The 17,791-nt window shown below is 37.6% G+C and overlaps 1 non-coding gene and 1 pseudogene across 1 annotated transcript; both read right to left on the bottom strand.

The window, feature by feature from the left end:
* Positions 1 to 6,918: 6,918 nt before the first annotated feature.
* LOC119868592 lies at positions 6,919 to 7,022 on the bottom strand. The gene has a single exon (XR_005386584.1). It is a non-coding gene; the product is annotated as a U6 spliceosomal RNA (small nuclear RNA).
* Positions 7,023 to 12,702: 5,680 nt separating this feature from the next.
* LOC100686055 lies at positions 12,703 to 17,568 on the bottom strand (annotated as a pseudogene).
* Positions 17,569 to 17,791: the final 223 nt, after the last annotated feature.

The following is a 17,791-nucleotide window of genomic DNA, read 5'->3' as shown; positions in this document are numbered from 1 at the left end:
TTGGGGTGAATGGGTGATGGGCACTGAGGGGGTAGTTGATGGGGTGAGCCCCGGGTGTTATGCTCTATGTTGGGAAATTGAACTCCAATAAAAAAAAAGGGTTTTTGCAATACATGTTACCCTGCAGCTAGATTGAAGCAATGTAGCTTCCCTGAGGCTTGGTTTGTTCACCACCTGGAAGTATCAGTTGGTACAGATCGTAACAGTTTGTTTAAAGGCAATGACCACACAGAGCCTGTGATATCGGTGGTTTTTGGTCTTTAATGCCTGTGTACTTGATTCTAGTTCCAAGATGTGTATTTATTTATTCAGTGTAGGATCTGGAAGATATTTAATTTATATTAATGAAAATAAGTAAATTGAATCTCCTTGCTTGCATTTACTGTGTACTACATTTAGTCAGTGTTTTACAAATAATATATTAAAATTAGTAATATAGAATGCAATTGAAGTTCTTGTTCAACTTTGAATAGAAGAATTAAAGAAATATAGAACCTAAAGGGGCATCATTTTGCCCAGTGTTATGGGTTGAATTGTGTCCCGCAAAAGATATGTTGAAGCCTAATCCTTGGTATCTGTTAATGTGACCTTCTTCGGAAACAGGGGTTTTGGAGAATTAATTAAATAAAATGAGGTCATAATGGATGAAGGTGGGTTCTAATCCAATGTAACTGCTGTCACATTATAATAGGAAAAACTTGAAACTTGACACAGACAGATACAAAGAAGCCATGTGAAGACAGAGGCAGAGATTGGAATTATGCTGCCATAAACCAAGGAAAGTCTGGGGCTATCAAAAGTTAGATGAAGCAAGGAAGGATCCACCTGTAGAGGCTACAGAGGGAGCATGACTTTGCCAACACCATGATTTCAGACTTCTAGCCTCTATATCTGTGAAAGAATAAGAGTCTGGTTTTAAGCAACTCAATTAGTGGTACTTTTTTTTTTTTTAAACACCAGATCTTGGAAATGAATACACTGCTTTATAGCTCTTGTCAGGATTGTACTTAAAAAGGGTCAGTTAGATTTTAGAACATGCCAGGCAGTTTTTAAGATATTTGAGGTTTGACTAATGGGTGTAGGGAAGCCACAGACAACTAAATTACCACATAAAAACATGCAGAAAAACTGTACTTGAGTAGCTCAAAGTACCTAGTGATGTTTCTTGAGTGAATGACTGGTGTTTTTCGGTACCACAGGGTATTTTTTTTATGACTTGTTTATGTATATCTTAGAAACACTTCAAGTGTCAAAAGAGGAAATTCAGACTTTTCAATTAGTTAGGTGGTTTGCTTTTTAGCCAAATTTCAAACCATTTGTGGTTATCTGGGTCATATTTCTCTCCCAGCAAGGTTTTTAACTATTAGTTATGAAACAATTTGATATGAATTCTGCTAAAAATCTTAGTAGTAACAACAAAACATCATTATTTTCATCCATGATATATGAATTAGCAAGCTAGTATCATTGATCAATGCCTCTCCATTCTTTTAGGAAGATCATTAATGGGAGAGTTTATAATAGCACAAACATTTGAGGTGCCTATAGCACAAATGTTTAGACTTCTTAGGATAGTAGTAGGGAGTATGATAGTTAATTCCATAATTCTGTTTTATTGGCACATACAAAGAGAGAGAAACCTAAAGCCTTATTCTACAGAAATATTGTTTCCTTTCCATAGCCTGACTTTCAGCCTTTTGCTCTGAAGCAGTAACAGTATTTTGGTATAGGACACAGATGGGGCTATTTTTTTTTTAACATTTTCATCACTATACTTTTCTGGCCATCATTACTCATAATACCACGTGTTCCCATAAATCTACATAAGTGGGTAGTTCACTCATTCAGAAAATAAAGGGATGGGAATTTGCTGGAGATTTTCAGAAAGGTACCATAATTAGTTACAGAAATTATGCAAGTAGCACAGTTGCATTCGTGTTTGTAGAGAATTTATTCAGTAAATATGGATAGGCATTAAGGTAGATAATTCATTAGGATTTTACAGAAATAAATGAAAGCCATTTGTATTTTTGATGCTTGCAAATCTGATACCCGAAGTTAATAGATGTAGATACAGATGATCCTTAAACAATACAGGGAATGGGATGCTGAACCCCTACACAGTCAAAAATCTGCATATAACTTTTAACTCCCCCAACACTTAGCTACTAGTAGCTTCCTATTGACTGGAAGCCTTACCAATAACATACAGAGTCAATTAACACATATTCTGTATGTTATATATTATATACTGTATTTTTTCATAAAGTAATCTAGAGAAAAGAAAATGTTATGAACAAAATCATAAGGCAGAAAATATACATTTACAGTACTGTACTATATTTATTGGAAACAAATCTGTGTATAAGTAGGCCCATGCAGTTCAAACCCCTGTTGTTCAAGGGTCAAATGTATTTTCTGTTCAATATAATTGGTAATTAGATAACAACACCTATATTTTCCAACTGCAATGGCAGAAAAATATTAGACGTTATTGCAATATGAGCATTCCTGCATTTTTTATTTTTACTTAGAATGTTGCTGTAATAACTGAGTTGTTAGAGAAGATAAGAGCTTATGAAATTTATATTTAGAGAAAAGTGAAAGCCAAGTGAGTTAAGTTCAAGTAAGACAAGCAGTGGGTATGAGATTATTTAAACTCTCTGAAAGCAAGAGACAAGTAGTGGAAGAGGGACAAGAAATTCAGTGCACATGGTTTGACAGTATCTGTAAATAATGGTATACATTCTCTTTCTGTTATTATTTAAAGCTGGCTAGTAGACAGAAGCTATAAAAACAGCTGGCCAGGACAACCTTTTTTTCACTTCTGAAAACTTACCAAACATTTTTAATGTCAAGATCCAGGATCTCAGTGGGTTTACACAAATAATGATTGTAGAAGGAACACACACACACACATACACACACACACACACACACACCCTTAGTCTCCAGTGTTTTTCGTCTAAATTGATCTAGAATATTATACTATGAGTTAGCATACAATTTATTACTTAGCAAATGGAAAAATATGTCAGAGACATTAGCCCCCAAGCAGGATTTAGTCTCAAGTCCCATTTTGTCTATGTTAAAATAAATCAGTTTAATTTTGCCTACAATTACAGAGTATTAGACTTGGAAAGGACCAGAAAATAGAAAGGCCCTTTCTTTTCACATTTTATTTCATCCTTTGTACAAATTATCGAATGCCTACTATGTATTAGGCTCTTTAATAGATGTTAGGGGATATAGTGGTAAATATGATAGTCCTTTTTCTTAAAAAATCTCAAAATCCAGGGAAGTGCCTTTCAAACATTAATATATATACAGATAAGTTGGCAAATCCTATTAAAATGTAGACCTTAATCCCTAATTCAGTACGTCTAGAATGGGGCTTGAGATTCTGCATTTCTAACAAGTTCCTAGGTGATACTCATGCTGCTGGTCCACAGACCACAGTTTGAGACACAAGAGTTTAAAGGATGGATATATAAGAAGCAGGTCTAAGGAGGCTAAGTAACCTGTCCAATATTATAAAAAAAAATCTAATGATAGAACCCAGAGTCCTGACTCTTAGCCCAGTGCCCCTTCTATTCCTTCACACTACTCTGAAGTTCAGAGTTTATTTATTATTTGGCTTAGGCATCACTCACACATTTGAAATGCTTATAATGGTTGAACTTAAATGCTGGTAATTTACTGATAAGTGTTGCAAATTTCTGTTTGCATTAGAAGATGTATTTAAAAGAGAATGCTTGGAAAGGTGGCCCTTCCACAGAAATTCTAGAGCCCAGGGGAAAGATACTCAAATCCAAGAAATATGCACAGATCGGCTAAATACAATCAATTACTGCATGTACTCATTTGTACACGAAACATTTATTCATAGTCTACTCTAGGCATAGACAATAATCTTTACTCACATCTATAATACATTGTACAGTGCTAAGAACACAAAGAAAGGCCTTTTGGCTGAAAGACAACACTGAAGTAGATACTATGTAAGATCAACTGTAGTGTTTGACTCCTCTCCTGAAGGAATTTGAGATCTTGTAAGAACAAGCTTTACATCATTCCCAGAAAATAATTCTTAATATGAGCAAGATTAGGATCTTGTGATATAAACTATTAAGTAGTGCTGGAGCAATTCAAAGTTGTGGAAAGTTATGTAGAGACTGGGACTCATCAGATGTTTTGATAAAGTACCTGAAAATTCAAATGAAGTATAAAGAGATTGGAGCATTTGTGTATTCTTTGGGAAGGTACCATGAGAATATTTAAAATAGGGGGACTCTGAAAAAGTGCAGAGACAGCATTGACAATGAGAAGTTTAGTTGATGATAGTAGATTGACTTGGTATGGTGGAATTTGGAGGGTGGAGGTCCTAATGTTAGGGAAAACTATTGTATAAATATAGGATAAACATTCTTAAGGAATGTTGTCTAAAAACACATAATACAAATGTATAACATAAGGTTCTTACTTTGTTCTGACTTCCCAATGTTAAGATATTATCATCACTTTATTAAAATTTATCACTCAACTTATTTATTTAGTTAGGAGTCCAGATTTATCTAATGTTAAAATGTAGAAAGTAGTTTGAATTATACTGGAGCTTAAAAAATATTTGTATATTTTATTGAGTTCAGGGAGTGTGGCTTTAAGTAAGCTCACTAATATCCTGTTATCCAGCTTTTTAGGTAAAAAAACAACCTTTAAAATGCACTGCAATACATTAGAATACATTAGAAGACAGTGTCTTTTTTTATAATAAATTTATTTTTTATTGGTGTTTAATTTACCAACATACAGAATAACACCCAGTGCTCATCCCGTCAAGTGCCCCCCTCAGTGTCCGTCACCCAGTCACCCCGACCCCCCGCCCTCTTCCACTTCCACCACCCCTAGTTCATTTCCCAGAGTTAGGAGTCTTTATGTTCTGTCTCCCTTTCTGATATTTCCCACACATTTCTTCTCCTTTCCCTTCGATTCCCTTTCACTATTATTTATATTCCCCAAATGAATGAGAACATACACTGTTTGTCCTTCTCTGATTGACTTACTTCACTCAGCATAATACAGTCCAGTTCCATCCACGTCGAAGCAAATGGTGGGTATTTGTCATTTCTAATGGCTGAGTAATATTCCATTGTATACATAAACCACATCTTCTTTATCCATTCATCTTTCGATGGACACCAAGGCTCCTTCCACAGTTTGGCTATTGTGGACATTGCTGCTAGAAACATCGGGGTGCAGGTGTCCTGGCGTTTCATTGCATCTGAATCTTTGGGGTAAATCCCCAACAGTGCAACTGCTGGGTCATAGGGCAGGTCTATTTTTAACTCTTGGAGGAACCTCCACACAGTTTTCCAGAGTGGCTGCACCAGTTCACATTCCCACCAACAGTGTAAGAGGGTTCCCTTTTCTCCACATCCTCTCCAACATTTGTGGTTTCCTGCCTTGTTAATTTTCCCCATTCTCACTGGTGTGAGGTGGTATCTCATTGTGGTTTTGATTTGTATTTCCCTGATGGCAAGTGATGCAGAGCATTTTCTCATGTGTATGTTGGCCATGTCTATGTCTTCCTCTGTGAGATTTCTGTTCATGTCTTTTGCCCATTTCATGATTGGATTGTTTGTTTCTTTGTTGTTGAGTTTAAGAAGTTCTTTATAGATCTTGGAAACTAGCCCTTTATCTGATACGTCATTTGGAAATATCTTCTCCCATTCTGTAGGTTGTCTTTTAGTTTTGTTGACTGTATCCTTTGCTGTGCAAAAGCTTCTTATCTTGATGAAGTCCCAATAGTTCATTTTTGCTTTTGTTTCTTTTGCCTTGGTGGATGTATCTTGCAAGAAGTTGATGTGGCCAAGTTCAAAAAGGGTGTTGCCTGTGTTCTCCTCTAGGATTTTCATGGAATCTTGACTCACATTTAGATCTTTCATCCATTTTGAGTTGATCTTTGTGTATGGTGAAAGAGAGTGGTCTAGTTTCATTCTTTTGCATGTGGATGTCCAATTTTCCCAGCACCATTTATTGAAGAGACTGTCTTTCTTCCAATGGATAGTCTTTCCTCCTTTGTTGAATATTAGTTGACCATAAAGTTCAGGGTCTACTTCTGGGTTCTCTATTCTGTTCCCTTGATCTATGTGTCTGTTTTTGTGCCAGTAGCACACTGTCTTGATGACTACAGCTTTGTAGTACAACCTGAAATCTGGTATTGTGATGCCCACAGGTATGGTTTTCTTTTTTAAAATTCCCCTGGCTATTCGGGGTCTTTTCTGATTCCACACAAATCTTAAAAAATATTTCTTCTAACTTTCTGAAGAAAGTCCATGGTATTTTGATCGGGATTGCATTAAACGTGTAAATTGTCCTGGGTAACATTGAGATTTTCACAATATTAATTCTTCCAATCCATGAGCATGGAATATTTTTCCATCTCTTTGTGAGAAGACAGTGTCTTGTAATACATTAGAAGAGTGATAGCTATCTGGTGCAATCTTAGATTTATAACTCCTCATAGAATAAATGCATCGAATATTCTGTACATTATTTCTACAGCATGTCTAAAGTTACTATGAACACTATGATAGAGATATAATCAACATCGATCTACATTTTATTGTGAAGTTTCTTAACATAAATCTCTAGTGAATTTCCATTTAACATATATTTGGCCTATGAATGACTTAGAAGAATATAAGAAAGAGAAATGAAAGAGGATGAGTTACTTGGCTAGTATAAATTGAGGCAAAAATAACCCATTGATAATAGTTGATATCTTTTTAAATTTCTGAATATTACTTCTGAATTTATCATGAACTTGACTCAAATGCTTGCAATCTTTAAGAGTATAATTATTTGGAACTTTCCATGCTGCCTTTTTTTGACTCATATATTCTATTTTTTTCTTTTCTTTTAATTAAGTACTTCACAAATTTGTGTGTCATCCTTGCGCAGGGGCCATGCTAATCTCTCTGTATCATTACAATTTTAGTATATACACTGCCAAAGCAAGCACTCAAATATACTATTTTCTTTTGCAAATGCATTTTTGAGTGTTTCTGATTAAGCTCCTAATGTATTAACACATGTGTAAATTTAGTTTTATCCTATCTAAAGTAGCAGCTAAGAAACACTCTTTGGCAATCACTGTAATGAGTACTTTGCATATTATGGAATATATCTCCTTGTTTGTGTACAGACTGTGTTGATCATACAAGGCTTAACCCATTCAATTTCTTTTTATATTTCTCTACTTCAGAGGTTAGTGCCTATCTACATTTCCTCACTCTGAGCCTACAACATAGAAATCCCTTGGGTCCTTCCACCCTGTGTTTGCTTCCTTTAACTTGTGGCATCTCCAGTTCTGTCTCTGGCAGCTGTTGGGGAAACCTCTTTTTTAACATTCCCTGACAGGCCTGAGATAATTCTGGGAAGCTTTACTAACTTGCCCTTCTAAATCTCTAGTGCTATCTTTCCTTTGTAGATGTTTTGCTGTGTTTTTTGTAACTATAAATGTATTTCAGGTGAACCACAGTAGTTTAAGTTGCTGCAGGCTTTCTCATGCTGAGGTTCCAAACAAGTTTTAACAGGAGGTTGGCATAAAGCCTTGATTGCTAATTCTGCAATAGACTGCTTTTCACAATGGGACATCCTATAATATTTGATACAGTCTTTAAAGCAAATGATTTCTGCCTTGTATTATTACTGCTTGCATCATACTTATTCTCAGCTTTAAAAAGATTCCATGTCTTTACTTTCATATATGGGCTTGATTTTATTTAAAATTCTAAAAGAAAGTTAGAGGTTTCTAAGGTAATAAGGATTTTATGTTGGAGAAACAGGTAAAAGAGGTATCAGTAAGGTCAAATGAATTGATACATAAATATAGTAAATGCTACTTTCTGGAAACATTATCTCTATAAAGATTAAAGTGTGTTTTCTTGGCGGCAATTTGTAAATAGGTAGAAGGAATGCTACTTGGGTAAAATTTGAGCAGTCAGACTCAGATATTTTAGTGTCTTTCCAATAGCCCAGGATCAGGGGCCAGCTTAACAGTCTAGTTTGAGGTGACAAAGATGTGCTCAGAATCTCACAAATAAATCCACAGTGCAGTGAATCCAATGCCAAATAATGGAGACTACATCACTTGTGACGTAGAAAGAAGTAGAATGTCACATTGATGAGGAAATCGTTGAAAACAGAATCTGAGCTGTAACTGCTAATGGTTGCTGTGTAAGTCACATTGATCTATTATGTCCAATTATTTTTCACTTAGTTATCAAACAAAAAATTTTAACATTCTAACAGGAGAACTGAGCTATACTTTACTCTGTCTTATGATTCTGTTTGTCAACTAAGTTTTGTTGGTGATTTCTTATTATAAAGTTATTTAGATCATATATTATAGCACATTAATTCATTGAACAATTTATTGAAAAAACATGGAATCTCAATGTTTTCTTTTTGTTTTCATGAACCATATGAATTGTAAATATATAAGTTATATAAATGTTATATCCCTACTTTTTGTATTTTTTTTTGTATACTTTTTTATTGGAGTTCGATTTGCCAACATATAGTATAACACTCAGTGCTCATCCTGTCAGGTGCCCCACTCAGTGTCCATCACCCAGTCACTCCATCCCCCTGTGCACCTCCCCTTCCACTACCCTTTGTTCGTTTCTCAGAGTTAGGAGTCTCTCATGTCCTGTCACCCTGATATTTCCCACTCATTTTCTCTCCCTTCCCCTATAATCACTTTAACTATTTCTTATATTCCCTGTATGAGTGAAACCATATAATTGTCCTTTTCCAATTGACTTACTTCACTCGGCATAATAACCTCCAGTTCCATCCAAGTTGAAGCAAATGGTGGGTATTCATCATTTCTAATGCCTGAGTAATATTCCATTGTGTGTGTGTGTGTGTGTGTGTGTGTGTCGCATCTTCATTATCCATTCACCTTTCGATAGACACTGAGGCTCCTTCCACGGTTTGGCTATTGTGGACATTGCTGCTATAAACGTTGGGGTGCAGGTGTCTTGGTTTTTCACTGCATCTAATATTTGGGGAAATCCCCAGTAGTGCAAATGCTAGGTCAGGGGTAGCTCTATCTTTAACTCTTTGAAGAACCTCCACACAGTTTTCCAGACTGGCTGTACCAGTTCACATTCCCACCAACAGTGCAGGAGGGTTCCCCTTTCTTCACATCCACTCTAACATTTGTTGTTTCCTGTCTTGTTAATTTTCACCATTCTCACTGGCACTAGTGTGAGGTGGTATCTCACTGTGGTTTTGATTTGTATTTCCCTGATGGCAAGTGATGCAGAGCATTTTCTCATGTACTTCTTAGCCATGTGTATGTCTTCTTTGGTAAAGTTTCTGTTCACTTGTTTTGCCCATTTCATTATTGGATTGTTTGTTTCTTTGCTGTTGAGTTTCATAAGTTCTTTATAGATGTTGGATACTAGCCCTTTATCTGATAGGTCATTTGCAAATATCTTCTCCCATTCTGTAGGTTGCCTTTTAGTTTTGTGGACTGTTTCTTTTCCTGTGAAGAAGCTTTATATCCTGATTAAGTCCCATAGTTCATTTTTGCTTTTGTTTCCCTTACCTACACAGACATAACTTGCAAGAAGTGCTGTGGCCAAGTTCAAAAGGGTAATGCCTGTGCTCTCCTCTAGGATTTTGATGGAATCTTGTCTCACATTTAGATCTTTCATCCATTTTGAGTTTATCTTTGTGTATGGTGAAAGGGAGTGGTCTAGTTTCATTCTTTTGCATGTGGATGTCCAATTTTACCAGCACCGTTTATTGAGGAGACTACCCTTTTTCCAGTGGATATTCTTTCCTCCTTTGTCGAATATTAATTGAGCATAAAGTTGAGGGTCCACAACTGGATTCTCTATTCTGTTCCATTGATCTATATGTCGGTTTTTGTGCCACTACCACACTGTCTTGATGATCACAGCTTTGTAGCACAACTTGAAATTTGGCATTGTGATGCCCCCAACTCTGCTTTTCTTTTTCAATATTCCCCTGGCTATTCGGGGTCTTTTCTGATTCCACACAAATTTTAAGATGATTTGTTCCAACTCTCTGAAGAAAGTCCATGGTTTTTTGATAGGCATTGCATTAAACGTGTAAATTGCCCTGGGTAACATTGACATTTTCACAATATTAATTCTGCCAATCCATGAGCATGGAATATTTTTCCATCTTTTCGTGTCTTCCTCAATTTCTTTCAGAAGTGTTCTATAGTTTTTAGGATATGGATCCTTTACCTCTTTGGTTAGATTTATTCCTAGATATCTTATGCTTTTGCGTGCAATTATAAACGGGATTGACTCCTCAATTTCTCTTTCATCGGTCTCAGTGCTAGTGGATATAAGTGCCACTGATTTCTGGGCATTGGTTTTGTATCCTGCCACATTGCCGAATTGCTCTATGAGTTCTAGCAATCTTGGAGTGGAGTCTTTTGGGTTTTCTATGCACAGTATCATGTCATCTGCAAAGAGGGAGAGTTTGATTTCTTTTTTGCCCATTTGAATGCCTTTTATTTCTTTTTGTTGCCTGATTGCTGAGGCTAGGACTTCTAGTACTATGTTGAATAGCAGTGGTGGGAGTGAATATCCCTGTCTCATTCCTAATCTTAGAGGAAAGGTTCCCAGTGTTTTCCCATTGAGAAAGATATTTGCTGTGGGCAAATAGATGGCTTTTTAGATGCTGAAGAATGTTCCCTCTATCCTTACACTCTGAAGACTTTTGATCAGGAATGGATGCTGTATTTTGTCAAATGCCTTCTCTGCATCTATTGAGAGGATGATAGGGTTCTTGTTTTTTCTCTTGTTGATATGATCTATCACATTGATTGCTTTATGAGTCTTGAACCAGCCTTGCATCCTGGGGATAAATCCCATTTGGTCATGGTGAATAATCTTAATGTATTGTTAGATCCTATTGGCTAGTATGTTATTGAGAATATTTGAGAATATTTGCATCTGTGTTCACCAGGGATATTGGTCTGTAATTCTCCTTTTTGGTGGGGTCTTTGTCTGGCTTTGGAATTACGGTGATGTAGGCCTCATAAAATGAGTTTGGAAGTATTCCATCCCTTTCTATCCTTCCGAACAGCTTTAGTAGAATAGGTATGGTTTCTTCTTTAAACGTTTGATAGAATTCCCCTGGGAAGCCATCTGGCCCTGTACTTTTGTGTCTTTGGAGGTTTTTGATGACTGCTTCAATTTCCTCCCTGGTTATTGACCTGCTCAGGTTTTCTATTTTCTATTTCTTCCTGTTCTAGTTTTGGTAATTTTGAGTTTCCAGTAATACATCCATTTTTTCTAGATTGCCTAATTTATTGGTGTATCATAAATACACCAATAATAGGTTTTTAAAATCATTTTTATTTCCTTGTTATTGAATGTGATCTCTCCTCTTTCATTCTTGATTTTATTAATTTGAGTCTTTTTTCTCTTCTTTTTAATAAGGCTGGCTAATGGTTTATCTATCTTATTAATTCTTTCAAAGAACCAATTCTAGGTTTTGTTAATCTGTTCCACAGTTCTTTTGGTCTCTATTTCATTGATTTCTGGTTGAACCTTATTATCTCTCTTCTTCTGCTTGGTGTAGATTTTATTTGCTATTCTCTCTCCAGTTCCTTTAGGTGCGAGGTTAACTTTTGTATTTAAATTCTTTCCAATTTTTTGAGGGATACTTGTCTTGTGATGTTTTTCCATCTTAGGACTGCTTTTGCTGTATCCCAAAGATTTTGAACACTTGTATCTTCATTTTCACTAGTTTCCATGAATCTTTTGAATTCTTCTCTAATTTCCTGTTTGACCCATTTGTATTTTAACAGGATGCTCTTTAACCTTCACGTGTTTGAGTTTCTTCCAAATTTCTTCTTGTGATTGAGTTCACATTTCAATGCCCTGTGGTCTGAAAATATTCAGGAGACAATCCCAATCTTTTGGCATCACTTGAGGCCTGATTTGTTACCCAGTTTGTGGTATTCTGGAGAAAGTTCCATGTGCACTTGAGAAGACTGTGTTTTTAGTTCCGTTCAGATGGAATGTTCTGTATATGTCTGTGAAACCCATCTGGTCCAGTGTATCATTTAAAGCCCTTGATTCTTTGGTGATGTCGTGCTTAGAAGATACCTGGAGTAGATCTGTTGCTGCCATAATGCAGACCAGAAGTACTCTACCACACACTTCTGTGGGGTTGAGACAAAATTACTAAAAGGTTGTCAACACACAAGGTCAGAAATAGAGCAAATTCTTCACCAAGTTGTATAGTGCCCCCTTATTTTCAACTGAAGACTCTTCTGCATCCACACTGTGTCTAAGCAACATGAAGATCATTAGTCCCTTCCGGGATATAAGCATTCATTCCCAAGTCATAGAGCTGAAGTGACATGACCACTTAGGCAGATGTCACATCCTTCAGAAAATGCTTGGTGTACACTCATATGTTAAAAGAGGTCCAGAGGAATGTCTGATCAGAAATAGAGATTCACTATAGATTCACTATAGATTCATGAAGGATTTTAACCCAAGACATGAATAATGTAAATGAGAGTACCTGTCACTTACTCTTTCGATGGACACTGCAATTACACAATCTGTAGTATTTCAGTGACCTGGAGTCTTAGAGTTACATCAACCCAAAGGAACCATGATCCCAGAAGTTCTAGACCATAGGCAATAAGCCAACATCTTGCTCAGGGCTGCTAGCTGCTAGCAAACAACATCTGATGTAAACCAGCAGCAAGCCTGATACGTTCCATACACAGTCATCCCACCTATAGATGTAGACCATATTCTCTTAAGGTAGCCAAGTAGCTACTGTAGTTCACCTCAAATGGGCAGATGTCCAAGACAGACTGGTTGGCCCACAGTTCCTGAAGCAACGAGCCACTGCCAGCATCCCACAGCAGGGCAGAATTTTATGTTTCATCACCAGTACACACCAGGATGCTGCCATCATTCTTTGGCTTCTGGAAAATGGCACCTTTTGTCAGTAGTTTGCAAGTGGGTCCCCCAAGGAACATTTGTACAGGATGACAGGTACAGACTGGCTCTCCAACATCATCCAGCTTGTAGGACATCTCCATCAGCACACTTCGTAAAGTGTTGTGATTTTTATCAGGCCTGTAGGTCACAAGACAATGCTGGGTGCTGCTCTCTGTCTGAAAGTCTACGTAGCCCCCTGGCTCCATGGGCAGCACATGAGGCCAATGAGAAAAGCTCAGTTTTAGCTCCCAGAAGGAAGTGTTCTCCAAAGTTCCAGCCAACACCCTATCATATGGAAATGCAGATGGGACAGCTCTGGGATGTGTTTGATAGGGACACCAGCAAGCATCTGGCTTTCGGGGGGTACTAACTCCTGGATATGACAGCTCATGTTTCAAAGGTAGAAACAGAATAGCAGAATTGAACCATTGACCAGTTTGGCACAGATGTGATTACTTTCATCAAGACACCAGCAGCAACTCCAGAGAGGACGTCCTGCATTATACATCTGGACCACTGTATTTGTCTCCAGGCTGGTTAGATTCACAGTGCTGTCTAGGGAAGCCGAGAGCAGTAAGCCTTTGGACCCACTGCTGAAAGCCAGTCCTCGGATCTGTTTGCCATGCATGGGAATGTACTGACTGCTTTTCATGTTGACAGTACTCAACATCTTAACGTCAAAGCCTGGCAGGAAGGAGACCTCAGGGGAATGCCATGACATCACCAGGCAACTCAGAGCATCCCAGTATGTCATGATTTGGCAGTTTCCAGTCTGAGACACCATGAAGGTCTTCTGGAAATGGTACTTGTGCTGGCTCTGGCTGGAGGGCAGGCAGTTTGGGAAACATGCTTGGGAGCACCTGGGGTGCTGTGAAATCTGATCTCAATGCTGCACGATAAGTTTCTGCAAGTCCTGGACACGACTAGTGGATATCCTTGGATAGTGGACGATAAAACTGCAAAAGTGGGTTGAGGACACATGGGGAGCATCAGCTAGACTAAGAAGTTCAGAATGTATTTAGTATAAAATATGGAGGCATTGAAAGCTTCTGAGAAGGAGAATGATTTGACATATTACGAATCTGTTTATTTTCACCTTTCCATGTTCCAAAAAGAATTTGAGGCAAGCAACAATACATACAATGTAATAGGATAAAAATATATAAAGAGACTAAGATGAAAGGCTAAAACAATAATAAAATGGTCAAATAATATCAGGAGGAGTTAGCGCACAAATATGGATAGAGAAGATCCAGCACAATTATTAAGAATGGGGTCACAGCCCTGGGTTTCTAATTCACCAAAGCAAAGGTAGAGAAGAAGTATCTATACACTAATGAAAAGATCAAAGCTGTAGTTCACAAAGGTCAGTCTAGCAGCGGCAGAGAGCATGGATTGGAGTGCTGGCAATGTAGGAGGAGGGTAGGCTGGTTAGGAAGTTACTACAATAGCAAGAACCTCAACAAGAGGCTGTCTTATGGGATTTTACATCCCTTAATAGAAGTCTGGTGAAAAGGATGAACTACTGCTTTGGTATCTTTGTGATCTAAAACATGTTGCAAATGACAACCCCCAAAGATATATAAAGCTAATTTGGTCATTGAAAACACCTTGAGGTGTTTTCCTTAAGATGTGTATTTTCACAATTAATTTCTTCCCTAAGTGTCTCTGGGGGTTTGGCAGGCTAAAATTTTCCATATCCTCTGTGTGCAGCAATGAAAACTTTTTTTTTTTTTTTTTTTTTTGTGATAGTCACACAAAGAGAGAGAGAGAGAGGCAGAGACACAGGCAGAGGGAGAAGCAGGCTCCATGCACCGGGAGCCCAACGTGGGATTCGATCCTGGGTGTCCAAGATCGCACCCTGGGCCAAAGGCAGGCGCTAAACCGCTGCGCCACCCAGGGATCCCGAAAACTTTTTATTAAAGATTTTATTTATTTATTCATGAGAGACTCACAGAGAGAGGCAGAGACACAGGCAGAGGGAGAAGCAGGCTCCCCACAGGGAGCCCGATACAGGACTCAATCCCAGGACCCCAGGGTCATGACCTAGGCCAAAGGCAGATGCTCAAACACTGAGCCACCCAGGTGCCCCAGCAATGACATCTTTAACTGTTAGATTGTGTGGTACTGTTCAGAGTAGATGACACTTTTGCAGTCTGAACACTAATAAGCCATTTAAGAATAAATGTTCAGTTAATAACTGGTTTCTTTCAAAATAAAAACTATGTTTTCTTTTCCTTTGAGTGAGTGTTCAGTTTCAATATGATATGTGACACTAGCATCAGGGAAAAGAGATAGTTTGCGAGGGTAACTGCAGCTCCAAAGTTAAAAGAAATGAGTCAAAGTAGTATTGACACAGATTCATTTTATTTTAGAATGCCTGGACCAGGCAGCAAGATATATTTGAATAACAGGAGTTGTGTCCTGCAGTGAAGGTAAGTAATTCTCTACTGGGCCTAAATTATTCAAAAGCAGGGGTAAGGGCAATTTACACGTTTAATGCAATCCCTATCAAAATACCATGGACTTTCTTCAGAGAGTTGGAACAAATTATCTTAAGATTTGTGTGGAATCAGAAAAGACCCTGAATAGGCAGGGGAATATTAAAAAAGAAAACCATAGCTGGGGGTATCACAAAGCCAGATTTCAGGTTCTACTACAAAGCTGTGGTCATCAAGACAGTGTGCTACTGGCACAAAAACAGACACAAAGATCAATGGAACAGAATAGAGAATCCAGAAGTGGGCCCTCAACTTTATGGTCAACTAATATTCGACAAAGGAGGAAAGACTATCCATTGGAAGAAAGACAGTCTCTTCAATAAATGGTGCTGGGAAAATTGGACATCCATATGCAGAAGAATGAAACTGGGCAACTCTCTTGCACCATATACAAAGATAAACTCAAAATGGATGAAAAATCTTAATGTGAGACAAAATTCCATCAAAATCCTAGAGAAGAACACAGGCAACACCCTTTTTGAACTTGGCCACAGAAACTCCTTTCAAGATACATCCCTGAAGGCAAGGGAAACAAAAGCAAAAATGAATTATTTTGACGTAATCAAGATAAAAAGCTTCTGCACAGCAAAAGAAACAGTCAACAAAACTAAAAGACAGCCTACAGAATGGGAGAAGATATTTGCAAATGATGTATCAGATAAAGGGCTAGTATCCAAGATCTATAAATAACTTATTAAACTCAATAGCAAAGAAACAAACAATCCAATCATAAAAATGGGCAAAATATATGAACAGAAATGTCACCGAAGAAGACATACACATGGCCAACAAGCACATGAGGAAATGCTCCGCATCACTGGCCATCAGGGAAATACAAATCAAAACCACAATGGGATACCACCTCACACCAGTGAGAATGGGGAAAATTAACAAGACAGGAAACAACAAATGTTGGAGAGGATGTGGAGAAAGGGGAACCCTCTTGCACTGTTGGTGGTAATGTGAACTTGTCCAGCCACTCTTGAAAACTGTGTGGAGGTTCATGAAAGAGTTAAAGATAGATCTGCTGTAAGACCCAGCAATTGCACTCTGAAGATTTACCCCAAAGGTACAGATGCAGTGAAACGCCGGGACACCTGCTTATAGCAACAATGTCCACAATAGCCAAACTGTGGAAGGAGCCTCGGTGTCTATTAAAAGAGGAATGGATAGAGAAGATGTGGTCTATGTATACAATGGAATATTACTCAGCCATTAGATACGACAAATACCCACCATTTGCTTCGACGTGGATGGAACTGGAGGGTATTATGCCGAGTGAAATAAGTCAATCGGAGAATGACAAACATTATGTGGTCTCATTCATTTGGGGAATATAAAAATTAATGGAAGGGAATAAAGGGAAAGCAGAGTAAATGAGTGAAAATCAGTGAGGGTGACAAAGTATGAAGGACACCTTACTCTGGGAAATGAATCAGGGGTAGTGGAAGGGGAGGTGGGTGCAGGGTTGGGGTGACTGGGTGATGGGCACTGAGGGGGGCACTTGGTGGGATGAGCCCTGGGTGTTATGCTATATGTTGGCAAATTGAACTCCAATAAAAGATAAAAAAAATTAATAGAATAAAGAATATAGTAAAATAAAAAAAATTGAAGAAGGCAAACCATCTAACGAAAATAAAAATAAAAATAAAAAATAGATTCATCATGTTATTCCTTCACACAAACAACATTTATCAAGTACATAGTATGTATATACCACATTGCATAGCCCTTGGGGAGTAGAAAAGATAAGAGAGCTATGTTCTCATTCCTTTAAGTGCTTGTAAATAGATAAGACAAATATACAAAAAGAGTTCAAAGATGCAAGAAAAAAATTGGTCTAAAAAGGCACAATTGTAAATTGTATAGCTCTTAAGAAATTTTTAGTAGGATAATGTCCATGATTTAAGGATATTCCATTAATATTATACTGTAGAAATGATTAATGAATGCATTAGGGAGGGGGTTAGAGTCAGTATCACTTACCCATTCATCCAAATACACATGGGGTTATCTTTCCGTTTACTTTGAGTGAATTCCATACTGGGTCCAGAAGAGAGATATATCCACACACTTTTAGGAATTTTCAATCTTTTAGTATTGTCACATTAATTCTAAAGACTTCTTTTCCACACATTGTTTGGCAACTGACTAAATATATTGAAAATATACAATGTCACATGGGATCTAAATTCTGTTTGGCCAACATCTATAGTAACAGTGAACTGCATTCAATATTCTTCACAAAGGATTACCAATTAGTTC

The sequence above is a fragment of the Canis lupus genome, chromosome X, assembly GCF_011100685.1.
Source record: "Canis lupus familiaris isolate Mischka breed German Shepherd chromosome X, alternate assembly UU_Cfam_GSD_1.0, whole genome shotgun sequence".
In the NCBI taxonomy this organism is placed as follows: Eukaryota; Metazoa; Chordata; class Mammalia; order Carnivora; family Canidae; genus Canis; species Canis lupus.
Note: the sequence above shows the minus strand (reverse complement) of the source record. Positions and strands in the feature narration are given on the sequence as shown.